We start from the raw sequence: 27,897 nt of genomic DNA on the forward strand, positions 1-27,897 counted from the left end.
GAGTCCATGCCGAATGCTACCTGCAGCTGCAGGCCTGGATCAGACGCCCTGAGGCGTGGCTGCGGATAGGCGGGGGCCAGCACGAGTGGAGCTGCGGACCCCACTCAGCTTTTGGGTGCGGTTGACCGGAGGTGAGTGGCACCTGTCTCCAGGCCCCGGTGTCAATCAGGCCCGTACTACTATGATGAGGGGAGAACTTCTGGGCACAAGCACAGCGGCAGTACAGTGACCGGGGGTCTGTCAACGGGAGCAGGCCCCTCGTACTCATGGCAGCAGGGGCATAACCATACACAACTTAACCCTGCCAGGATCTGAAAAATTGAATTCACCTGCTACCTGGAGGTCTACGGGTGGCCACGTGCTGTGAGCCCCATTGCGTACTGCCTGTGGGAATGCTGACATCCACTGTGGAGTGGTTCCCCATGCTGCGACAGGACATGGCAGGGGTGATGGGGCTAGTGGGGGGCTCCACGTATACATAGTCTCATATGCCTTCCACAGATATCTGAGCTCTTCAGGGGCATATATTTGCAACTGAGTCTGGAGGCTTGTCCTGACATCACAGGGAGGTTAAATGCTTTGGATGGGTAACAATTTGATATCTGCTGGCCTCGCTGCCCCTAGCTGTGATTTTTCAGTGGTCCGAGATGTGCTTTGAGGCTGCCCTGCCTGACCCCAGACCTCACCCAGAACATCAAGCAGCTGCAGTGTTGGAGACCCTGGGGCGGTGGTAACCTCTGCTCCTCATGGCGATTGAATGCCTGTGTCATGTGTGGCACTGCTCTGCGCGCTCACAATTAACTCTCCTGCAGCCATCAATACGGCACCTGAACCAGCAGTGCAGGCCATCCCGGCACGATGTGCCCAGAGAAGAGGTCACTACAAAGATTGATCCTGGAGAGCCTGATAGAGGTGGTTGCACCCTGCGCGGGGCACCGCCATTACTAATTGACAAAACAGATAAGATACTGCCCAAATTACAGTTTGATCTCTGGAAAACTCCCAAGGCTTGTGACAATGGCACAGCTGCACTGGGGGATGCGCACAAGGAGCCAGACGCAGATGTGCAGCCATGGTGCACAGTCTCACAAAGATAGATGGCAAGATCAACTCTTTAACTTTCCGAAAGAATTGTATATCTGAACGGCTGGACAAGCACGCTGAGCGCCTCTGTGTGGTAGAGCAGGGTGTGGAATAAGCTTCAGCTCGCATTGCAGGCGAAGACAGAAGATCTTGAAGCCCACTCACACAGGAACAAACTCAAAATTGTAGGCGTCACAGAGTTCACCAACGTAATGTAGATCAACTCCTGACTGACCTTCTGTGGTGGGGGACTTTTTCCACGGTACTCTGCTGGATATCTGGCATCACAGGTCCCCGAAGGGGTCAGGGTCCATTCTTTACTCTATGTAGGTCAAAGGAGTCTGCAGTTCCTGAACAAAGAGTAAAGGAATAGGTCCGGGTAGCCTGAGACACCAGATCGGTGATCTGATTACTCAGGAGCAAGAGCCCTCACACACCCAAAGGGTGTCTTGCTTCGTCATCGGGCAGCTCCTCATTGGGCTGGCACTGCAATGCCCAAAGTGCCTCGCGAGGGGGCTCTTTGCCGGAGTTCTTTAGTTTTTTACCAATGTGAAGGGTGAGTTTCAGTGTTTAGTATGGAACTGTGAATAGATTGGTGTAATGCGAGTTTAAAAATGACTAAGGAATACCCTAGTTTTTTTAATATGTAGGTTCCGTTGTTGTTAAAAAATGATTGGCTAGGAATGGATACAATGTTCCAAACTAGCTCAGGAGCTGATATTTAAAAGAAGGTCGACCTGTTTCTAGCCTGTTTATTGTCAAAACTGATCATGGCAGTTCATCAGGACCAGACTCTTAACCTACTTGTGATTTGGGTCGCCAAAGAGTGAAGAATATATTAATTGTACTACAAGGCATTTACACCGGCATATAGTATACCTTAAGGGTTAAAAAAACGAGCATATTAGGGGGACTACTGGACCCCAACAAGTGTCATGGAAGATGCTCACTGACTTATAAACAACGGTGATCGAGAGCGCACCTTCGCAAACAATCTACCCCGTCATCTGCCACTATGGAGGTCAAGACTCATTACTCCATTATTACACAATATACACACCCGCATAGATTTTTGGTTACTATCACGGGGGCTGGTCCCATGTGTACAGTAGTGCAAACCGCTGCCGTGCACATATTCTGAACATTCACCGGTCATCTTGGAGCTGACACTACACACGCTGTGACTGCCCGCTTTTACATTGCGATTTCCCCCCCCTCCAATATTCTCTTTTGGACACTGCGTTTCGGTAGGAACTACTACAGTCAATTGAGGAGTTCTTTCTTACTAATGTAGGCTCTATAGATAAGTTTGCAACAGTATGGGAGGCCTTCAAGGTCTATATATGGGGTGTCCACTTATCTAAACATGATGGGGTCCTTAAATCACTGTGAGGTCGTCTGGCGCAACTAGAAGCGAAGATTGCAGATTTTGAGAGGTAACACAGGGAGATGTTGGAGTGGGGTCTACTGGGCGCCATTAAGGCCAAAGTGGATGAATATCGCACGACAACGCAAAGCGAGGTGAATCACTTAGGGAAATATGCGGTTGCTTGGATGTATGGTGAGGGGAAACACCCTGGAGCGACTGGTAGTGCGGCTGCACCCCTGATAAGAGTGACGTGATGCTTTTAGTGCAAAATGAGCAGTGGCTACCTTTGTGTACTGCTGAGCAAATCTCCGTTTGTTTCGGCAGGTATTATACTTAGTTATGCAAGTTTTCTTACCTATGATGGCAACGCACCACAGAGTATCTCACACACATTGCTATGAAATGGATCATGAGTGAGCGCCTTATGGATTTGTTGTGTCTGGAGGAGATAATAATAATAATAATCCACATTTGTAAAGCGCGAACAATCACCCGTAAGGGTCTCTAGGCGCTGGGGGCCACCAGGAAGATTAAGCAAGCTATTGCCCAGAGTCACATGGTGCTGGGATAAGCTGCCTCCGGCGCCGGGGATCGAACCTCAGTCGCCCTGGCCGCGGCACCACACCTCTTCCCTAATGCGCTACGTGCTCAAGGAAATGCCCTCCAGAAAGGCGAAGGATACCTGTGGGCTCACTGTTGCCTTTTATAAGGCCTTCCAGGACCAGCTTATTCCCCATATGATGACTTTGTGAGGCGATGGTTAAGGAGGGTTGTATGCCCTCTACAATGCACAAGGCCCTCCTGGTCACACTTTTGAAGCAGGCAAATCGCTGCTCATCATATAGGCCATTATTGCTTTTTAAATCTAGACACTAACATTTACGCTAAGATACTGACCAATCGGTTGGCTCCCGGGGGATGGTGGGCCCCAAGCAAGATGACTTTGTCCCTTGTCGCAATTTAACATTCAATCTCAAAACACTCTTCTCCTCAATTCAGCGTTTAGATCCAGATGTGCGTGCCACAGCAGTATTTCTCGATGCAGAAAAAGCATTCAGTTCAATGGAGTGGAGGTTCATGCTCGCGGTCTGGAGGTGCATTGGGCTGGGAGATATCTTCCTCTAACTTGTTAAGGTGCTCTACACACGGCCGACCGCTCGTGTTCAGGTTAATGGCATTGTCACCACTCCTGTAGACATCACAAGGGGCACCAGACAAGGTTGCCCCCATCACCATTGTTGTACGCCCTGGTGACTGAACCATTGGCTTGCGTTGTGCAGGAATAAAATGCATATCGAGGCTCGCAATTCCCAAATTACAATCTAATCATCTCGGCATAAGCCGACGACACTGCTTTACATACGTAACCCAGAGCATAACCTTGCTCCGGTACTACCAGAGGTGATATTGTTTGGAGGATACTCCCGGCTTCGTATAAACTGGGATAAGTCCATCATATTCCCACTCACCCCTGTCACGACGCCGGTCAGGCCCGGTTCTAGCGGGTGGGCCGGGTGGGCCAGGCTCACCCAAACATGAGCCTGGCCCACCCAAACAGGAGCCTTGGCCCCCGCAGTGAGGGCTTGAAAGCAGGCGCGCAACGCCATTGGGCTCTAAGGGCTGTCTGTGTGTCTGTGTGTCCGCGCGCCCGGGCTGAGACAGCTTCCCGGGAGCGCGCACACACACAGACAGTTTTTGAGATTATCGCCGCCGCACCCAAGTACTTCACAGGTCTTCAAAAGACCATTTACATGTTAAGGAGGCTTTGTTTATTTTTTCACCCCTTCATCTCCACCAGGGGCATGGCGAAAGGCGAAAAATCCTATCTTTGACAACGGTAACCTTTCCCTACTGTCCTGCTGCGTGGATATTTCTTTTTCTGTGCAGCGCAGGAGAAAATAAGTTTGTTTATTCCTATTCACCTTTCCTGACCCCTGCTGCTGCTTATCGCATCTCTTTTTAAAATATGCACAGGCCCAGCAGGACACATACTTCATGAGTGCTTCATTTAAACAGTTTTTAATCTTATCATGGCGATGCAGGACAACATTAAGACAATACAAAATGCCCAGATAACGCTGGTGATAAATGATCCTGCTGGACAGCAATCATTTGTCTGTTAGTAGTTTTTAAATGCAGATGAACTGTATTTTATGTGGAAGCCCAGTGGGTTGCTGCCTTTGTCACTGAGATCCTTGTGTTACTTGCAGTTCAGAAGTTACAATCCTAACATAGGACAGTGACCTATGAACTGTCATCAAAGAGCTGCATACAAACATGAATGGTATGGTTAGAACTTCTCTTTTTTTATTTTGTGATATAGTTAGAACTTCCTCAGTCTTTCATTATTTTAATGCTGCTAAAATGAGTATGTTTGGGCAGATATATATATTTATCAGTAAAGCTGACCCCCATGGAATACTCTTTAAATCCTAAGGTTGTGTTTCCCCAGACCAAACCCTTTTAATATATACTGCCCACCAGTATGGATGACATGTGATTCATAAACGTTGTAATCCTCATTGACTTATGTGACATTCCCTGTAGGAGAGTAGGATCTGCACTTATGTTGGCCCCGCTTTTTTTCTGATGTTAACACTGGTTTCTGGCTATAGTCTAGCTGGTTCCCTGCTAATCGGGGCCCCAGTCTCTCTGTTCTCTCTAAACAACTTGGGAGTGCATATTAGATGCACTAGTGATTGGATACTGTGGTACCTTATGAGCCCCTAGTATATGGTACCTTAGGTACCAAGGGCCTAGGTACTTCACAGGCCTACCAGGGGCTGCAGCATGTATTATGCCACCCCTGGGAATCAGACTAAATCTGACACCACAGGCCTGCTACTGCAACCTGGGTGAGGTAGTGTTAGCACTCCTCACTGAGGTATAGGTTCCCTATATCTCACCATACACACACATATAAACCTATCAGTCACCCCTAAGGCAGGCCCTATCAATCCTGAGGGCAGGGTGCTTGGTTTACAATGTGAGGGGGTGCCTCTGCCTGAGCAGGGCCCCTCTGCAGCCCTCAGAGTCTATTCTCTGTAGCTGTTTGTGGATGCGGTTAAACCATATATTCTTAAGTGCATTATAATCTACCTGTAAATGCTAACTTTGGAATGACTGCATCACAACATGTCGTGTTTGGTGTCAAACAACTTGGAATCATACCCCCACACCAGTAACTGGTGTGGGAGTATGATCCCACCCTTCTAGAGGGGACGACATGTACCCACTGTGGAAACGCATTAGAAATCTGAAAGAGACCTGGCATCACAAAATAGATGCCACCAGCACAGACACTGGGCTGCCCTCCTGCTGCTGACTGAAACTCGCAGTGGAGGAGGCCCAACAATATGCATCCTGTCACAGGGAGGTGTCGCCACCTTCCAGACAGGATTTAGTGTATTGGGGCTGGGTGGGTGCACTCCTAGAGTGCTTTGAAGTCCTGCACTGGCGGAGCAGTAGGCTCTTCTGTGCATATGCCAGCTCAAACCGGTTCAGGGGCTACCTGTCCCTGCTCTGGCGTGAAACTGGACAAAGGGAAGTGGGTGTAACCACCCACTCCCCTGACCCTCCCATAGGAGTGGTCATAGAGCTAGTCCCTCCCTTTCCTTTAGTATAAGATAGGGAACCCTTGCCATTGCAAATTAGATATCCCTGGATGACGCTCTACAAGAAGAATCCTGGCCCTTCGACGTTCCACTACCTTTGGAAGACTGAAGAATCTCCTTTGGAGTCAAGGAGTGACTTGGCAGGCACCAAAAACTTTAACCAACGGTCGCAAACTTTCCCGCTAGAGTCCAAAGTCCCTGCAGCTCCGGAAGTGGATTTCCTGACTTCTCGACGGCCATTGTGAGTCCCCAGCAGAGCTGAGGCGAGTGGACCCCACGAGTGACGAGGAACAGCAATACCCGGGTACCGTGCATTATTGTCGAGTGCAACCCCTTCACAACGTTTTACGAACTTGTACATTGGACCACGTGTGGCCCAAGCCTCCAGCAGGATTTCCCTCGAAAATCAGAGGCCAACCTCGTCCCGAGTGACCGTGGGCTCCTGTGAAGCAAATCCTCACGAGGTGTCTTCGCGATTCCTTGCCGGCTGGCTTGTGGGTCCCCTGAAGACTTTCTCATCGAACCAAAGGGCTCCCCTGGTTTCTCCAGGCCTGCCCTCACTTACCGTCGCTGGGTGAGTCCCTCAGACCTTGCTGGTCTGCACCGCTGACTTTCTTCATTCTTCACGAGACTTGCTGTTGCCAATGCTTGTTGGCTCCAATCTTGTTCCTGACACCTCAGTAAGCTGCAGACGTCGTGGGACACTCCGAATCCAGCTCCTGGTCATCATCGATGCCTCCTGGACCTCGTGGCTGAAGAGTCAAAACACCCTTGATCACCTGAAATCACCCGACTTCCGTGGGCATCCATCTTCCTGGCCCCGGGTCACTGGCAAGTGACTGTGAACACTGCCCCTTCTGCTTTCAGTTCTTCTTCATCTTGAATCCAGCCTTGGATTCCACCGGACACTTCTCCAGTCTTCGCAAGCAGCAAATCTTCTTTTGCAGAGGCCGCCGCGCTTCCTCGAAGGGGGAGAGAGGCTCAGGGGCCGGCGCCATAACCCACGCCGCGCCAAAGGTGGGGAGAAACCGGTTCTGGGCGCCTACGGCGACCAGAAGTGGCAGGTGGGAGCCCCCGCCCCCGGGCCATCATGGTGGCGACTAACTACTCCCGCCCAATGGGGGGACGAAGTGATTTACGAACCCCCCAGTGAGGGTGCGTTACCTGGACGGCGGGAAACGTGGGGGGCGATATAAGCAGCCGCTCTCCCAGGTAGCCTACCTTCGTGGAGCAGGGAGAGCGGCGCACCAGGAAGAATTTTCAGAAGGAGGACGACGGGGGCGAAGCGCTGCCAGAGGATTGCTGGTCGGGGTCGTTGCCCAGGTGCCACCACTCCTCAACAGAGAACGACGTGACAGAGAAGCAGCGAGCAGGTGCGCCCCTCCTCAACTTCCCCGAGGGATTTCCTACTCATCCAGCGCGGAGGCAGTGCCGGAGCAGAGGGTGTCCGGAGCTGACCCGAGTGGACATTCGGCAGCGACATCGGACAGTGGCCCGGAAGTCCCAACATCGTGCCGGTTGCTGCAGGGAACCTGGAGCCTCCCTCCCTCGCCTCGGCAAAAGCGGTGACTGCGGACATCGCGGTGGGCCCCGGGTGCTCTCCTCGCAAGTTGGCGGCAGGCTGACTTCGGCTCCTGGCGGGTTGCTTTCTGGCCAAGTATTTCCGGGGGAGGTGACGCCTCGGCTGCAGGAGCGGTCGACGCATGCGCAGCAAGGCAGTGTTGCGCTCAGCTGATCACGAGCCTATTAATCGTAAGCGGAAGAAACGCTTTGGTGTCCAAGCCAAGCTCCGGCTATTCAGCGTGCGTGCAGTCGGGGCAGGGAGGCATTTGTTAGCACCGAGGCAAGGTCGTGGGCGAGGCTGAGCCCAGCAGTATTCCCTCCCGGCCCACGGACGGCATTCCGGAGCTGCGCCTCGGCAGCGGTCTGCTTTTGGTGATCCTGCAATTCACTTACGCTTCCCGCGTCTACCAAACGACGAATGTCCTGGGCATAAAAAGGATATTCTGAAGGCAGCACAGAGCACATACACGGGCCCCCGCACACGATCGGGGATGCGCCCGCGAGCTACAGCGCCCAGTAGCGGGGGAGATTGCTGACATACCCAGATTGATCCTGCTCGAAGGATTGTTAGAGCTTGCGATAGCGCAGTGAGTAGAGCGGAGAGAGGAGCAGCTGCAGTTGGTGCATCGGAGGGCGGCAGCACCCCGCCACCAGAGATGGCAGAAGGGCAACCTGCGGAGCTGACAGAGCTCCTCTAGCGCATCTGGGAGGCATCGGCGGTGCATGGCAGTGAGTGGCTACAGCCACATCTGGGCCAGGACGGAGGGGAAAGGACAGAAGCCCGGGGAACGGACGAGGCTGGCCCATCCTCCCCCAAGAAACGGAAGACGACAGCGCCCGTGCAGGCCGAGAGGAAGGTCCCAAGGTAGAAGCCCCAAAGGAGGAAGCCGCCGCAGGGGGCACACCGGCAGGCGAACACAGTGGAAACCCGGCAGAGCACCAGGCGGTGAGCATATTACAAACATTGTCCAGGAATGTCTGAAATCATTGGCGCCACTATTACTTAATGGTATAGGGCAGGGGGCCGGGGAAACTGGGGCGCAGCGCGCAGATGAGGTGTCCGGCTTGCCTTGGCATTTAATAGACCCGGGTTGGGTGCGGCAGGCCCGAATGCATGGACAAGGAAGACAGGGTGGCCCGGGCAACCTAGGGTCCCCTTTAGCGGCATGGGGGTACACGGGCAACTTAAGCAGCCCAACGCTTGAGGCGCCAGCCACAGAGGCCTACACCAGGCCATCCCCTGGCCCTGCATCCCTGACCACAAGAGCTACCGGCTTGGCAAGCCTTATCCCGGTAGCGGTCAAAGAAAGAATATGGCTGTGGTAAATAAAATTCCTTTACCGGGACTTAATTTGATACAGAAACAGAATAAAATAGCTCAGTAAAATGAGAGGCAGAATCCGTGATATTAGAGGTTCGGAATGGGCTTTATTCCAATGATCGAATATAATCGGTTGCTCCAAGTTCCATCACCACGGGGGTTCAGGAAGTGAAGTACATACTTTATTGACAAGAAGTAACTTTTATAGTACATACATTACAATGAAGCGAATGCAGTAGGCGTAACAATTGATAAGGAAATTGACGATTCATATGCGTAACCGAAAATGGGTGTAATAAGGAGTAAAAAGGAACATAATTGGTTATGATGTCACATATAGGTGGATCTATAAGATAATACTTGGCATAGATGCGCGCGCAGCAGCATGGCGTGTAATTGACGTGCAACTAGGGGGTGAAGGGGACTTGACATTTAGCTCTACATGTGGAGACAAAAAGTCTGGGGGGTCAAGTCAACCTAATCCCAAATCATATCTAACATCCTATGTTTAAAGAACTATGTTATCCACAAAAGAAGGACTCTCGGGCAGAATCTATTCTATACTGACTGTGCGTGCGTGTACAAGCGTCTAAGTGTCTACACTGAATGCGAGGGGGTAGGAATATTCCCTGATAACAGGGCTATGAATTACTTGCATGAGGACAGAGAAGCCGAGCCTTTGCTCAGTAGCTGGAAGAATGTTTACTTAAGCTGCTAGACAGGAATGCATCGGCTAAGGAGTGAAGCAGATAATTCGAAGGTGAAATACAGTTCTTGGCAGAGAGTAGGCTGATGTCAGGCTTCGTGAGCCGCGCAGAGAATGAGACAAAGTTCATGGTCACAGATGCAGGCTCAGACTCGAGTTTTCAGAGGCAGAAGGCAAGAGGAGTTTGATGACAGAATCAGGGCCTACTTGCCTGGACTGTAAAATGGCATAAGTGAACCATATAAAGCCGGTTGCCTTTCATATTTAGGAATGGAATATCCGGCCTATTCATGGCGGATCTGACAGAGGACATGTTGACGGTGGACGCACATGTATTTGCGTCTTCATAACTGGAACTGGAGGGAACATACATGTACTTGTGACATGCACATAGAACCGTTGGGGTCCAAGATAGGGGACATAACTGACCAGAAAAATCCATATTTCCACATTCCCTCCTTGTCCCCTACTTGCCCGTTAAGAGATATCAATCTTCATCAATCCATTGATCTGTTCATATAGCATCATTTGTTCTTCTTTCTTCTTCCGTGACGAATGAAATCTTGGTGGTGGAATACACGATGTGGTACACAGACCACAAATCGCTGGTCCACATTGTAGACATAGACAGCAACTGAATAGTATGAGAAGGCCAATACCTAGGAAGGATAAAACTCTCCATCCCCAGGCTGATATCACATTCCAAAACCAACCGGACCAAGTCCAAGTGCCTGGATTCTGGTGTATCTGGTTTACAATCTTATGAAGGCGAGTGATGGCTTTATATACAGATGGCGAATTTTCTGGTATGAATACGCAGCAGCTTGATCCGATGACCCTACAAGCTCCGCCCCTATCAGCCAGGATGACGTCCAGGACAAGACGATTTTGAAGCACAACAATCCGCATAGCAGACTGCTCTTCTGTTAAATTGCCTAAGGCGGAAATAGTCTCATTCACTACTGCTTCAAGGGTTCTAGTTAATCTACGTATCAGCTTACTATTAGTAACAGTACCTATATAGGGAAAGATGCCTTTATTAAAATCTACATACTTGTCCCATGCCGTCTCAGTGTAATCGACAATGGGGAGATCTCTCCGCTCTCTGTTGTGTACTAAATGAATATTTCTGTAATAATCAGGAGGAGCTAGGAAAACAGGTGGCAAAAGGAATGCAATGTAGCAGGTACCATCCCAATCTAGAGGTAGACGCATATATGCAGTCTGACCACATATAAAGTAGGAGTGGCGATAAGCTCTAAATGAAGATTTGCCTTGATCACTGAATTCTACTATAGTAGTGCATTTACTATGGCCCATATGTATGGAACCAACCTTTCTTACACACAATTCACCCTTCGCTGGGAATACTGACATGGTGGGTAAGACTAGTTCAACTTCGGATTCGACATTTAGAATCATGAGATTAGGTATAAAATTACCTAATCCATATACTTCATTTTCTAGATCAGTTCCTGTTCTTTTGGGGCGACCCTCCTTGTCAGGGTAGCAGACCTTGAGTAAAACTAGGTTCAGGTTTCCCCATACCCAATGATCTTGGTAAACTGCTGTGTCTGAGTCTATGGAATTGATTAAACTAAACCATGCTCCACAGGAGCCATTATGTGTAAATGGATGTGGAAAGAAAGGCAGGACTCCTTCATAATTCTGATAGGGAGGGAGCCGGCCACACACCCAACAATTAGTAGCATTACTAGTCTGATGGGAATGATGTAACATACTAATGAAAGTGTTATTGCGCAGCGCAAGTCTATAAGACAATTCATGCGGAGGTAAGTCACTAAAAGAATGTTCAGCAGTAACATTATAAACATGTCTAGAAATAGGGTAATATATGTGCAACAATATACTTGCAGTAATTATTAAAAGACTCAAGAAAAACAAAATTAATAATGTCACTATGCAGTGGCTACGCAGTGATTTACAATACGCCTGTCGTTTCAACATTTTCCGGGTATTTTCTCTACTCAGGTCCAAGGGATACATGTCAGAGACAATTCAACCGCTTCACCTTGGAGAGGACTTAAACAATCAAATTGCTCGACTTGTTGGGCCTAAGCTTTAGTTTATAGTGTTCAGAGTTATTCTGTTCAACAAAAGGAAGTTTTGAGTCAATGGGTGAAGACACACGAGGTGGACTGTTTACATCTGCAGGAAGTCCATGAAATTTCTTGATATGACTTGAATGAATCCAGCCTTTCCTGCCCTCGATCTTCACGGCTGTTCTTGTGGTCAGCAGGACCAACTTGGGCGACTTCCACCTGGGCTCCAGCTGAGTCTTTCGGTCGAAATTCCTCACAAGTATGAGGTCCCCCGGAACTACGTCATGGGGTTTCACCTCTGTGTTGTCGGGAAAGGCTGCAGCAACCTGTGAACGACAATATTGTAGTGCAGACATCAAGGAAGCCAAGTAATCTGTCAGCATATTACAGTCAATATCAGTTATTTTGCGTGGTATAGGCGTCCCCCACATATTTGGTGGTCTGCCGAAGATCACCTCATACGGGGATAGCCCTGTTCGAGAGTGTGCTACCATTCTCATGTAAAAGAGTGCAACTGGTAACGCTACTACCCAGTCGACACCTTTCTCTCTGCATATTTTGGACAATCTGATTTTCAGTATCTGATTATGTCTTTCTACGAGACCTGCTGCCTCGGGGTGTCGGACACAGTGGAATTTCCACTGATATCCTAACAGAAGTGAAACGTGTTTCATTAATTCGGATGAGAACGGCTGGCCGTTATCTGAGTGAACAACACGTGGTAAACCGTATCGTGGGAAGAATTCTCGAACCAACTGTTTGGCAGTAGTCGGGGCAGTGTAATCTGAAACCGGGTATGCCTCTGTCCAACGGGACAGAGCGCAGACAACTACGAGAACATATTTGAATCCTCGACATCGTTCCATCTGGATATAATCCATCTGGAGGGCTTCAAAAGGGTGATTAGGAGGATGAAATCCACCCTGTTCTACGGGAACGCTTTTTCCTGGGTTAAACTGACAACAGATCATACAGGTACGGACCTTTTGTTTGGCTGCTGCTCGTAAATGTTTATTGAACCAAATGTGTTGAATGCTGTCTAGCATAGCTTTTTCTCCTAGATGTGCTGGACTATGTATAGTGTTAATTATAACTTGGACCATTGAATCAGGAAGGAACCATACAGACTTTTCCTTCATCATCCATCCTTGGTCCGTTTGGATCCCTCCTAATTCAGTCCATTTCTTTATTTCGTCTGGTGTAGCATGTGTCTGTATGTCAATTACGTCAAGAGTAGGATCTTTAACTGTCATACAATGTGTCGGTGTCGGGACTATTGTCTTTGTCATGTCGGGGGTTTGAGTTTGAGCAGTCTGTTTAGCTGTTCTGTCGGCTAGATCATTGCCTTGAGAAATGATATCAGTAACCTTCGTATGAGCCTTACATTTCATAATTGATATTGCAGTGGGTAGATGTATTGCATCTAATAAGGCATGAATGAGGGGTCCGTGCTGAATGTGGGCACCGTGGGAAGTTAAATAACCTCTCTCTCGCCACAGCACGCCGAAGTCATGTACAACTCCGAATGCATAACGTGAATCAGTGTATATGTTGACTTTTTTATTCGTGGCTTGAATACAGGCTTGTGTCAGAGCGATAAGCTCTGCGGCTTGAGCTGACAAAGTATTTATACGATTAGTTTCAATGACTTCAGTATCTGTTGTGACTGCGTAAGCGGCCACTAACTCTCCTGTACTTGTTCTCATACATGAACCATCTACATACAATGTCAGGTCTGGATCTGGCAATGGGACATCGGTTAAGTCTTGTCTGGGTTTTGTCGTTATTGTAATAACTTCAATACAGTCATGGGCTAGTGGGTCTGTTCCGGTTACTGGCAAAAGTGTGGCCGGATTCAATGTGTTACAGCGTCTGATTTCTATATGTGGCTGAAACAATGTAAGTTCGTACCCTGTAAGTCGCGCTATAGTCAAGTGTTGTGTTTGCGTTCTATTTACAAGAACCTCTACTGCGTGTGGTACTTGAACTGTCAATGGATGTCCTAACACTATGGCATCGCTTTGTCTGATTGCTAAAGCTGTCGCTGCTACTGATTTTAGGCATGCAGGCAAAGCCTGAGCTACGGGATCTAATGTACTCGAAAAATAAGCACATGGTTTGTGTGCTCCTGCTTGTTCCTGTGTGAGTACTGACAAGGCAGTACCTTCGCGTTCTGTAACAAAGAGTGTAAACTGTTTTCTGTAACATGGCGTTGCTAAAACAGGTGCTTGACATAAAGCTTTCTTTAGGCTTTCAAAAGCTTGTGTATGTTCCTGAGTCCAAGGGAGAACAGTCGATGTGGCTGCCTCCTGTGTGGTCAACTGAATGAGTGGTTTTGCTAGAAATGCGTACTGAGGGATCCACTGCCTGCAATATGAAGTGAGGCCTATGAAAGCCCGCACCTCCTTTTGTGTCTTGGGTATTGGCATGTTAGCTATTAACTGAATGCGGTCCGGTGTAAGCTGCCTTCCCTCCTTGGACAGCGAGTGTCCAAGATAAACAACTCGCTGGACACAGAATTGCAGCTTAGAAGGGGACACCTTGTGCCCCTTTTCGGCTAGAAATTGTAAAACTGTCAGTGATACTTTTTCACATTCCGGTTCGCTTCTCGCGGTGATCAGCAGATCATCGACGTATTGGAGCAGAGCAGTGTTAACTGGCATGTGGATACTGTCAAGTTCTCGTTTCAGTGCTTGGCTATAGATGCTGGGGCTTTCTGTAAATCCTTGAGGTGCGCGTGAGAATTTAAAGCTGCGCCCATTTAAACTAAATCCGAACAAATATTGGCTTTACGGATCTATTGGGACGCTGAAAAAGGCATTCTTGAGATCAATTACAGTAAAGAATGTTGCTTCGGAATCAATAGCTGTCAGTAATGACGAGATATCTGGGACCACAGGAAATTGTGGCACAATACATTTGTTTAACTCGCGCAGATCAATAACCAATCGATATACTGGCGGGCCGTAGGATCTGTTCGTTTAAGAATCGGAATTATCGGTGAATTACATACATTGGAGTCTGTTTCCACAACTACTCCTTGGGCAATGAGCTCGTCAATGATTTGTAGTAAAGCCACTACAGCATCTGGTGGTAACTTGTATTGTCGCATTCGTGGTAGCACCACTCCTGCCTTTAATGTGACTCGATATGGTGTAATATTCATGCAACCAACATCAGTAGGGCCTTGTGCCCATAGATGTGTAGGTAAAGTCTGCAGTCGGGGATCCATGTCTCTAGACACATAGTGACCTTTAAAATCACGTAAAAACAACCTTACTCCTTCCGGAGAACAACATATTATGGCTCCTAGAGCTTTCAGTGTTTTTATTCCTAACAAGTTTTCTGGACATGATTTAGTAAGCAATAAATCTGTAGTTCGGGTCAGAGGTCCTATCGTAAGTGGAAGAGGCTGTGATACTTCATTAACAATAGGTTTTCCTGAAAAACCAAGGGAAATATTCTGAGAGCCTGAGAGGGGTGCCCCTGGAACTTCACTACGTTTTATAGTTGTTCGACTTGCCCCTGTATCGAGTAAAAATTTTCTATCTTGGCCTAACAATTCACTATGTACATAAGGTCCTTCTTGATCTACAGGAATCTCGATAAGGGGTAAGTCAACTTCCCTCTCTAGGCTAGTTCATGCGTAACGCTGATACTCAGGATATTCATACTGTGCGGTCTGATACATTTGTCGTGTTGTTGTCTGTGTGGCAGCAACAGGCAACGGTGGTGCAGCTGGCACAAACTGTATTGGCTGTTGTGCGGCTGGCATGGCCTGTGCATGCTGCAGAGCTCCTTGTTCATTCTGATCTTGTCTGAGTGGCCGTGATCTTTCTTGTGTTTTACCTATGGCGATATTATGTTTTAAAACTGGACAATCGTGTACGTAATGACCTGGCTTTTTACAATAATTGCATGTCCCTTTTACAGGTCCTGCTGAATCGGAATGTGTCATACCCTTTTTATGTCCTTCAGCTGGGACTGTCTGGGAAACTAGCATTTTCATTTTTGTGTCTTTCATGCGTCTGTGTTCATGTTCTTGTTCCTCTCTAATTCTATTGTGATGGTACTGTAACATTTGTAACATTTGTGATGGAGTGTTACCTTGCCAGGTACTCTCGAATTTTAATACTCTATTCTTTACTGGGGGCAGGGCATTTTCTACTAATTTTGTTACAAACAGATGCGGGTATGATTCGCTACTTGCTTTTATGCCACTATTTATACCAAAACATTTTTCGAATCGGGCATAGTAATCACTAGTGTCTTCATCTTGCTTCTGTTTACAGGCTGAAATTGTACCCCAATCTTCCTTTTTCGTAGTTAATAAACGTGGCAGTACCTGTACTAATAAACCTGGTAATGCTTTAGTTTTATCCCCAAGTCCTGCTCCTGCAGTTCGGGCCTTTTCTTCCGCTTCTAACACTGACCATTCTATCTTTTGGTCTCCTACCTCCCACTCTTTTTCCTTGAGTTTCTCATAAATGCCGGCAGGCATCAATACCTTTAATATTGTCATAATGTCGGGATAGGTATACTCTCCCATGAGTAACATGTCTTTAATTTCTCGGTGAAAACCCGCTGGATCTTTGTCATGACTGGGTACCACTTTCTTCATTTGTAACAATTCTATTTTCGATATGGGCGTATATACAAATACGCGCTTAAACTCGTTGTCCTCGCCTTTTATTGGGTGCACTTCTCGTAAGGGATTCTGTCTATCCATGTGATACGTGGTTCTTTCCTTGACGGGCAATGAGACAGGCTCTGCGCATACAAAAAGAATATACTGCTTTCTTGATTCTAGAATTTCTTTAATTAATTTAGTACCTGAACCTCTCCATTTATTCATAAGCAATTCAGTCAATATGTCAGGTAAGGGACCAGGGTCCGAATGCTGACTCCGATATAGTATAATGAGTTGTTGAATCATATAAATCCCAGCTAACCTCTGTTCATCTGGGGTGAGATTCAAAAATGTGCGTGCTACTGTATCATCACTATATTTTCCGGGACTGTCCACCCAATGGACAGCTGCCCTGGCTAAATCTTGTTCATCCATAGAATCGAGAAAATGATAACCCCTTCGTTCTCGGAGTAGTTTGTCGGCGGTTTGGAACGAATGCTCGTTAGACCTTATATTAATTATAGGTATTTGGAAATTCCTGTTATTATCTGGACATATCGGACGTGTCGAGTCAGTAAGACATCTATTACTATTACAAGATCTTCCTCTACCTACATAGGCTATGGTGTCCGACTGTCCCGCGGGCAGTCCTGACCCTTCTTCCTCGCTTTGTTCGAACTCGTCTACCTCTAATCTCTCTTCGTGTAGGCGTTCTATTTCTTTACGGATCTTTCGGCACATGGCTATTATACAATTTTGCTTATCATGTCTCCCTTCTGATATATTCTGGCCCCATCTGGTAAGAATTTGCATTGCTTCCGGGTCTACCCCCGGTCGGTCTTGATTTCTGATCACACAATTTATGAGGAAACGTAACAGTTCCCCCTGTATCTCTACTTTCTGGTATTCCATAGCTCTGTAAATACATTCTGGATCTCGCCCTGTTTGGACAAAATGATATATTTTATCTAGATGCGCAGTCATTCCTGGTAACTTCCCTAAATACACTGCGGCTCGTCTGATACGCAATGATGCCAGGGTCATTTCGTCCTCTTTACCGGGCACAGGGTCATATCTACAATCTATAAGAAGTTCCTTAAGCGTACGGGCACTTATGAGTTTGGGTGTACGTGAATGTGCTGACTCTTGAAAAGTAAGTTTATTTATTCTGGGTGGCGTAGAAAAAATATTGGTAGCACCTCCCGTGGCCCCATCTGGGGTGTCGGGTGTGAAAGGATTCGTTGAACGTGACACAGCAACTACAGGTGTGGACACAGCTATAGAAGTAGCTGTAGGAACGGATGCAGAAACAGATGTGCTTGCCGGAACTTGTGACTCGATCTGTTGCTGTAGGGATACGGGTACTGGATCTTGGCGTTGGACCTCCCTGGTATGCGGTCTATGTGGGGCGGAATTAGCATACTCGGGAGCTGCGTCATCTAAATATGAGGAAAGAAAAACATCTTCTGCGGTTCTAGGATGCCCCTTAGGATGTACCTTTATTGGGAATAATGGGGGTGGCAAGTCTTTCGGTATCTCTGGAGTAGCCTTAGGTAATCCTTCGGCTAGAAGGGGATACATACCACTCATAAGGGCATTTCTTTGCCTATCTACTTGTTCTGATTTCACTCGGATACCTTCCTCAAGTAATAGATTCTCTCGAACTTTATTTGAACTCTCTTTATTCTTTTCTTCCTGTCGGAGTGCCTTTTCTGTGCGTCTATGAGATTCTTTACGCCATAACTCAACGGCGTCTTTCTGTGACTGTCTGACTTTCCTTTTCCATAACTCTTCCTCGACTTTCATGATGCACTCTGCATCCCAGGTCCCCGCTGCGGGCCACCTCTGACTTTCTGGTAATCCCTTGGTGTAGTCTACCCATAAATCAAGAAATAATATAGCGTCTAAGCCATGTTTGTGATACATGAAGTGCCCTGGAGTATCCCTAGGAGGAATAGGGACGGCTTCTTCGAGTACCCCTTTTCTAGTAGTGATCTGTCTTAATTTCGAAAAGAGCGGCATATTGACAACTGATCCGATACTTAATCTTGAACACACTTAATACAAAAGCACAATAATGAACAACCATTCATACCACAATATGCAGGACGTTTAACACATTAACATTAAACATTAAACACATTTTAACCTTTAAAATAAACAACAATGGTGATCGTCTGCATAACTAATCACCAAGATAATTCTTGACAATAACTAGATACTTCGGAATACTTGATATACTGCTAAACAGTACAGATACACTGCTAAAACAGTGCAGACCGGATTTGTGTACCCAAACCCGTCTTGACCGGCACAACCTATGTGCACGTCAGAAATGCCTCCCCAGTAATGGTACTCACCGGGTAGCTTCGGAAACGGAAGGCCTCGGTAACTTGAACTTGGACCGGACTGGACTCGACTCGACTCGTCGGACACTGGACTCGACTTCGAACTGGTGGGTCTCTGTATACCTCGGATCTTGCTCTCTCAGCTAGGCTCTGGTCGGGATACTTCGCACTTCTCACCGCCTCGTCTGGGTGTTGATCGCAGCCTCAGTCGCCCCCGCTTGACCGGAGGGAGATACAGGAAATCCTGCTGGTACGCGTTATTGTCCGTCCAGCTGTGGCAGGAGACCGGGCCTGCAACTCACCGCCGGCGCGTGAGATGAGAAAGTGTCCCTGTTCGGGCGCCATTCATGTGGTAAATAAAATTCCTTTACCGGGACTTAATTTGATACAGAAACAGAATAAAATAGCTCAGTAAAATGAGAGGCAGAATCCGTGATATTAGAGGTGCGGAATGGGCTTTATTCCAATGATCGATTATAATCGGTTGCTCCAAGTTCCATCACCACGGGGGTTCAGGAAGTGAAGTACATACTTTATTGACAAGAAGTAACTTTTATAGTACATACATTACAATGAAGCGAATGCAGTAGGCGTAACAATTGATAAGGAAATTGACGATTCATATGCGTAACCGAAAATGGGTGTAATAAGGAGTAAAAAGGAACATAATTGGTTATGATGTCACATATAGGTGGATCTATAAGATAATACTTGGCATAGATGCGCGCGCAGCAGCATGGCGTGTAATTGACGTGCAACTAGGGGGTGAAGGGGACTTGACATTTAGCTCTACATGTTGAGACAAAAAGTCTGGGGGGTCAAGTCAACCTAATCCCAAATCATATCTAACATCCTATGTTTAAAGAACTATGTTATCCACAAAAGAAGGACTCTCGGGCAGAATCTATTCTATACTGACTGTGCGTGCGTGTACAAGCGTCTAAGTGTCTACACTGAATGCGAGGGGGTAGGAATATTCCCTGATAACAGGGCTATGAATTACTTGCATGAGGACAGAGAAGCCGAGCCTTTGCTCAGTAGCTGGAAGAATGTTTACTTAAGCTGCTAGACAGGAATGCATCGGCTAAGGAGTGAAGCAGATAATTCGAAGGTGAAATACAGTTCTTGGCAGAGAGTAGGCTGATGTCAGGCTTCGTGAGCCGCGCAGAGAATGAGACAAAGTTCATGGTCACAGATGCAGGCTCAGACTCGAGTTTTCAGAGGCAGAAGGCAAGAGGAGTTTGATGACAGAATCAGGGCCTACTTGCCTGGACTGTAAAATGGCATAAGTGAACCATATAAAGCCGGTGGCCTTTCATATTTAGGAATGGAATATCCGGCCTATTCATGGCGGATCTGACAGAGGACATGTTGACGGTGGATGCACATGTATTTGCGTCTTCATAACTGGAACTGGAGGGAACATACATGTACTTGTGACATGCACATAGAACCGTTGGGGTCCAAGATAGGGGACATAACTGACCAGAAAAATCCATATTTCCACATGGCGCAAAGAGTTTGTAGACATTTTTTCCCTGCTAGAGATTCAGTTAGAAGGGTTGGACCTCACAACCTGCGACAAGGAGGAGGAAGACAGGAGGGAGAAGCGCGGCGCAAAGAAGGAACGGAATTTTGATAATTGGCTGGACGCCTTTAGAATTATGGCCTGCATCATAGTTGAAAAGTTCCCGCGCTGCGCAGCAGATTTATGGCTCTATGAGTCTAATATTCATTGGGCACAGAGGCAATTCCCAGGTGACGCATGGTTGGAATATGACAAGGGTTTTAGGCTAAAAATGCAGAGGCACTCGGAGATGGAATGGAATGAGGAGGACGTGTCCGGTTTTATACACAAAATGCTAGTGGCAAAGGAGGTGAAGGCATGGGCGGGTAAGAATGACCAGCCCTTTCGAAGCTCCTACAGAGGGAGGGGGAAGTCATTTCACAGGCCCAAGTTTAACACGGGGAAACCGCCCTCGACCAACGGCCCCCCAGCAATTTGCTGGAAATTTGATGCTGGGGAATGCACGTGAGGTGCAGCATGCAAATTCCAGCACGCATGTTCCAGCTGCAGGGGTGGGCACCCGTCAGCTGAATGCCGGGTCAAGCAGGAACAGAAAAGGGACAAAAAGGATAAGAAAAGGAAGCACTAAGGCTGCGGTGCGGGGTCTGGGTGATTGCCAGCTAGCCAGATCCCCAATTAATACACTCCAGCTGCGCAAACTGGCGAATAAATACCCCAACAGAGCAGACGCGGCTGTCTTGATGGAAGGTTTTGAGGACGGTTTTGTGATACCATTCAGTGGTCCACTCCCCCTTGATGGGGCAGATAACTTGAAATCCGCGAGGGAACACCCGGGGGTGGTAACCAAGAAACTGGAGAAGGAGAAGTCCTTAGGCAGGATAGAGGGCCCCCTACCCCTGCACCTGAGGAAAGGCCTGGTTATTTCACCCCTAGGGGTGGTCCCGAAGAAGGAACTGGGACAGTACAGACTTATACACCATTTCTCCTTCCCCGAGGGGTCGTCGGTCAACGATGGGATAAGTGCAGAGGCCTGCTCGGTGAGCTATGCATCGGTAGACGACGCAATTGACCTGGTAAGGGCTGAGGGGCGAGGGGCACTCATGGCTAAGGCAGACATTGAGTCCGCCTTTAGGCTGTTACCAGTCCATCCCTCCAGCTTTCACCTATTAGGTTTCCAGTGGGATGGGGACCTGTATATAGATAAAGCCATGCCTATGGGCTGCGCAATATCCTGGGCATACTTCGAGCAGTTCGCCACCTTTATAGAGTGGGCCTTACATGACAGACACCCAAAAGGGGGGAAGCTACATTACCTGGATGATATCATGTTTACAGGCCCCCCCCGGTCGCCAATCTGCGGGAACACCCTGGCCGCGTTTCAGGAGTTGGCAGGGATACTAGGGATCCCCCTGGCAACAGAGAAAACGGTAGGCTCCTCCACAAAACTCACATTTTTGGGCATAGAGCTGGACTCAGTAACAGGGACAGCTAGGCTCCCGGAGGACAAAGTAGAGGATTTCAGGGCGGAAGTACGTGGCCTATGCGGCCGGAACGAGGCGACGCTGAAAGAGCTCCAAAGGCTGATTGGGAAGCTCAACTTCGCAGCCAGGGTAATACCAGTAGGTAGAGTGTTTGCCAGGCGCCTCACACAACTGACTTCAGTCCTCACCCACAAGCACCATCACGTAAGGCTAGGGGCGGGGGTCAAGCAAGACTTACTGATGTGGGACGAATTCCTCACAAACTTTAACGGCATCCTCATATGGAGGGAAGGTTGGGTAACAGCCACGCAGATAGCCCTGTATACGGACGCCGCTGGTAGCACAGGTTTTGGGGCCATTCTCTGCAAGAAGTGGTGTGCAAGCAGGTGGCCAGACAAATGGCATAGACTGGGTATCACAGGCAACATAACATTTCTGGAGCTATTCCCCATCATAGTGGCACTGACTATATGGAAGCAGGAGCTAAGGGACATGAAGCTTACACTGTGGTCAGATAACAAGGGGGTGGTGCAGGCGATTAACAAAGGCGCAGCAAGGTGCCCCGACATTTTAAGGCTAATGCGTCAGTTGATTAAATTGCAGCTGGAAGGGAACCTGGATGTGAAGGCCCGCCATGTCCCAGGGGTGGACAACACAGTAGCAGATGCATTGTCCAGGTCACAGATGAGCCGCTTCAGGGAACTGGCACCTGGGGCAGACAAGGCCATGACCCCTTTTCCAACACACCTATGGGACCTGGGGGGGGTAGATCTATCTATATTGGTAAATCAGGCCCTCACCCCTGAGGCAGCTAGACGTTACAGGAAATACGCTACAACAGTGATGGAGATTGGTGGCGTCAGATCCCTGGCCAACAGGGACGAGACTCGAGGGGCAGTAGAGAGATTCATACAGTGGGCGTTCACCAACAAAAAGACATGGTCGTGGGCACAGGCCCACCTGGCAGCCATAGCCCATTTTGCAAAAATGTATACAGGAGAGGATCCGACAGCATCCCTGTACCTCAAAGCGGCCATGAAGGGGTGGAGGCGTGCCGAGGGGAAGAAAGTCGATGGCAGGCGACCCATAGACTTTGAGAGGCTGGGCCAGCTGCTAGAGGCTCTGTTGTGGTGTACTAAGGATAGTTTTGAGCTTCACCTCTTCCAAGCAGCCTTTTCCACAGCATTCTTTGGCGCCTTCCGCATCAGCGAACTGGTGGCACCCAGGAGACAGGGGCCAGTGGGGCGATGCCTTCAGGCCGGAGACATCAGACCCGGGGCCGCCTCGGTGGAAATAGTGCTGCGTAGATCAAAAACAGACCAGGCCGGAAAGGGCGCTGTGATACATCTGCAATGCATCCGGGGGAGCAAGTCGTGCGTGGTGTGCTGCTTGCGCAGATACATGGGAGCACGCCCGGTAAGGGGGGGGGGGTGCTTTTCAAACATCAGGACGGAAGCAACCTGAGCAGATTCCAATTTACGGCTCTGATGCACCAGGCCCTCGCCAAAGCCGGGCTACCCCCGGGAGCATTTGCCCCTCACTCTTTCAGGATCGGCGCAGCAACAGAGGCGTCGCAGCACGGAATGCCGGAGGCAAGAATTCAGGAAGTGGGCCGGTGGCGGTCCAGGGCGTACAAAGCATACATCAGGCCACAACTGCTTTAGGCCGCACCGGGGAAGGGTCGGTGCCACTCACTTTGGGATGCCGCACGGCAGGGTGAGTGGCACAGCGTGGCACCTTGGGATGCCGCACGGCAGGGGCCACAGAAACAAAAAGAGAGCCGGTGCGCCTGAGCTGCAAAATGACTATCTGATGTGCAAATCCTCTTTCAGCAGGAGAACGCCCCCGGCTGGTGTGGGTAGTGGGCCATTCATTTGTGTCCAGGATGCGGACATGGTGGCAGCAGACGGGCCACAGGATGGCGGGCAAGCCCAAAGACACGTGCATCCGGTGGCTGGGCCAGCCAGGGATGAAATGGAGCCAGCTGAGGCCGACACTTGGAGACCTGCAGGCGGACGCAGCATGGCACCCAGACATCTTGATCATCCACCTCGGGGGCAACGACTTGACCCAGATGGGAAGGAAAGGATTAGGTCACGCCGTCCAGGAAGACCTCACGAGGGCATCTGCAGCCCTCGGTGGCACGACCATCATATGGTCCGAGATGATCAGCAGGAGACAATGGAGGGGTGCAGAATCGCACAAAGCAGTAGAAAATGCCAGAAGGAAATTGAACATCGCTATGCACAAATTTTGCAGAATCAACGGTATGGAATCCATCAGACACGGTCTGATCCACCCCGGGCGCCAAGAGTTGTATGGCAAGGACGGGGTCCATCTGTCAGAGGAAGGGTTGCAAGTATTTTGGTACAACATATGGGGCGCGATGGCTCTGGCAGGTTGCAGATAAAAAAAAAAACCACAATAGCAAAGGGGGGAGCCGCAGGAAGACGTGAGCCTCCCTGCGGCGTGGCGGGAAAAACTGTACAATGGTTGGCTAAGGAGACACACCGACAGGGCGGTGTGTAGAAGAAGGCCCTCTCACCTTGGGATGCCGCACGGCAGGGTGAGGTGGCCGGGCCAAGGAGGAGGGTAGCAAACGGAGACGGCGCTCGTGGCCCAGACTCGGCCTGTCGGCAGAGCACAAAAGGTAGCGAGTTGGGGGCCTAACTCCGGGGGAGAAGCAACCCCTCCCTACACGCAAAGGGCGTGGGTGACCAACCAAATGGTGGTCCCAGTGGTAACAGGACAAAAGAGGACTACCAAGGACTAACAACAGAACTGGTTGGGGGGCATTTACGAACTGGATGTACCACAACAGGAGCTGCTAATGTGAGGGGACAAGGCTTTGTGACCAAAGACATGGCAGTTCGCAAATAACCCCAATGTGATGGATAACCAGTTTGTGTGTAATTATAATAAAATCTGCGGCCAACAACGACCACAACAATTACCATCCTTGTTGGCTGAGTTTCTTGGGATGCCAGTGGGGCGGGGGGCTAGAGAATATGTTCCACCGGTTGGGCGCAGTGCGGGGGTTATTGCAGAGCCTGCCGCGCTTCCCCGAAGGGGGAGAGAGGCTCAGGGGCCGGCGCCATAACCCACGCCGCGCCAAAGGTGGGGGAGAAACTGGTTCTGGGCGCCCACGGCGACCAGAAGCGGCAGGTGGGAGCCCCCGCCCCCGGGCCATCATGGTGGCGACTAACTCCCCCTCCCCCCCTCCCTCCCCCCCCCCCCCGTCCAATGGGGGGACGAAGCGATTTACGAACCCCCCAATGGGGGTGTGTTACCCGGACGGCGGGAAATGTGGGGGGGATATAAGCAGCCGCTTTCCCAGGTAGCCTACCTTCATGGAACAGGGAGAGCGGCGCACCAGGAAGAATTTTCGGAACCCACCCACCCACACCTACGAATCAGCAGTGTCGCAGTGCTGGACAGCAACACGAGCGTTGGCGGAAAAACTGTACAATGGTTGGCTAAGGAGACACACCGACAGGGTGGTGTGTAGAAGAAGGCCCTCTCACCTTGGGATGCCGCACGGCAGGGTGAGGTGGCCGGGCCAAGGAGGAGGGTAGCAAACTGAGACGGCGCTCGCGGCCCAGACTCGGCCTGTCGACAGAGCACAAAAGGTAGCGAGTTGGGGGCCGAACTCCGGGGGAGAAGCTACCCCTCCCTACACGCAAAGGGCGTGGGTGACCAACCAAATGGTGGTCCCAGTGGTAACAGGACAAAAGAGGACTACCAAGGACTAACAACAGAACTGGTTGGGGGGCATTTACGAACTGGATGTACCACAACAGGAGCTGCTAATGTGAGGGGACAAGGCTTTGTGACCAAAGACATGGCAGTTCGCAAATAACCCCAATGTGACGGATAACCAGTTTGTGTGTAATTATAATAAAATCTGCGGCCAACAACGACCACAACAATTACCATCCTTGTTGGCTGAGTTTCTTGGGATGCCAGTGGGGCGGGGGCTAGAGAATAAGTTCCACCGGTTGGGCGCAGTGCGGGGGTTATGGCTTCCATTGAAAATGACGACGCGACCCGACACCTAAAGACACCTATGCACCCGGCTTCCCTGGGTGAGGTAACTCGTGTACTCCGTTGCTCCAGTGTGTGTTGGCCCTCGAATTACTTACCTTGTAAGTGGCTTGCTTGTAGACTTCCTCGAAGTACCCTAGAACTTTAAAAATCCAACCGCGACTTGCTCCATTGAAATCAATAGGGAACCGCGGCTGTGTTCTCACACTGCACACGTCTCCCGTGGGTCTTTTACTTACCTGCCTTGGGTGGATTAGTGAAGCCCCAGCGATTCTACAGGCCCTAGGCCTTGTCCTTTTGCAAGTCGACATTCCTAAACCTGTTTTTTTAGTATATGGTCTGGTACGCCCATAGGGCCCCAGCCATATTTGTCCTTAATTTATTGTGAAACGTTGATATTTGCATATGTTCCTGACTTCTAATCTCATAAAGAGTTTAGTAGAGTGTGTCTAGTAATAAATACATATATATTTGATATATATACCTGTGTGGTGTCCTTTCATTTGCTAATTCAAGAGATTATAAGGTAAAACAAGCTGCTTTACATTCCTCTGAGACTTAGCCTAAAGGCTGCTCTCCACAGCTACCACTAGGATAGCTTTCTTTAAAAGGTTGTCTTAAACCTATCTACCATAAGAGTCGAATTGGACTGGTGCAAGGTGGCCACTATAACTAGTGACCAGCATGCATATGCCAGGCCAACTTCTCACATTCCCTGTAGACTGATTTACATACTTGTATGATTCATTGTCTCTGTATAATGTGTGCGTGGTGTAAAGTACTGACACACACTACACTGATATGAGTAGCGCTATACAACAAATGAAATGCATATGAGCGAGGAGCTACGTAAAGATGAGGGGCACTGTTGGAGGGTGACAATGTTGGAATCCGAGCACGAAGTTATGGGGTGGAGGGGGAAGCTAGGGAGAGGTGAGGGGCACTGGTGGAGGGTGGTAGTCTGAGGAGGAGGTCATGAGGGGGGGGGCTACAGAGAGATGAGGGGCACTGGTGGAGGGTGGCAGTGAGGGAATCCGAGGAGGAGGTCATGAGGGGGAGAGGCTATGGGGAGATGAGAGGCACTTGTGGTGTGTGGCAGTGAGGGAATCCGAGGAGGAGGTCACTAGGGGGGGGCATGGAGGGATGAGGGGCACTGTTGAACGGCGGTAGTAAAGGTATTTACGGAGAAAGAGGTTATTGATGCGGCGCCAAAAAAGACTTTCGCATCAGCGCTAAAGCCGGCCCTGTCATGGCCTTTCTGTTTGTTTATTTAATTAGCAGTCGGGTCATAAGGGCTACTGTGGAACATACTTTAAAGTGTGTGCCAATTATATTTACTGCTATATTCAATGTTTTAAGTTTGAAGGTGATTTTACTAATGTTTTTACCAGGAAAAATGAAAGTGGAGCCCGATGGTGCCTGATATGGGACTTGGGCCCAAGGTCATCTGTGAGATAAGGTGCACTGGAGAGGAGTATTGGATAATCAAGCCTGTAAGGGAGTGCGTTGCAGAGTCCGAGGTCACGTGGAGGTAGTAATGAAGAGGGATTCTCTCTGATGGCTCGCACAGAGGGAGCCCGAGAAGTGTCACTTGCCTGATACTCCCACCTCAGAAACCTACTCTTCCCATCAAAGGAACATTACATGGAAAAAACACTTTTTGAGAGTGATAATATTTAGAAAGAGATTTGGAAAAGAGTGCGTTTTACTGGGCCGTGTAAGACTAGGAAGAGATAAAGGACGGCCCTGAAGCAGGCCTGCCCAGACATCTATGCGACAAATCGAGCCCGCAGTGGCCCACCTAAATGCACCCTTGACCCACCCAAATAAAAATTCCTGGAGCCGGGCCTGATGCCGGTGCAGTTAGAATCCCCGCGGCAGTGGACGACGGATTCAGTGCACTATCTGTGGATACAGGTGCACAGGGTCACCGGCGGTTGTGATGCTAGACAACTATGGTAGAGCAGTACAGAAGCTTTTGGAAGCGATAGATCGCTGGCTTTGATTGCTGCTGTCACTTGCTGGGCGCATAGCCATAGTGAAAATAGTGATGGTACCTCCATTCTTAGTCCTCTTCATGAATATCCCAATGCTATTGCCCAGAGCAGTGTTTGATAACCTTCCTTCCCATATGGTCCGTCTGGCAT

At 49.1% G+C, this 27,897-nt stretch overlaps 1 protein-coding gene across 2 annotated transcripts in view; it reads left to right on the forward strand.

The window, feature by feature from the left end:
- Nucleotides 1–27,897, forward strand: part of SRPRA (SRP receptor subunit alpha) — a 1,746,362-nt gene that overhangs the window by 1,599,135 nt on the left and 119,330 nt on the right. The gene's annotated exons all lie outside the window — the stretch shown is intronic.

The sequence above is a fragment of the Triturus cristatus genome, chromosome 3_1 (genome assembly GCF_964204655.1).
Source record: "Triturus cristatus chromosome 3_1, aTriCri1.1, whole genome shotgun sequence".
Lineage (NCBI taxonomy): Eukaryota > Metazoa > Chordata > Amphibia > Caudata > Salamandridae > Triturus > Triturus cristatus.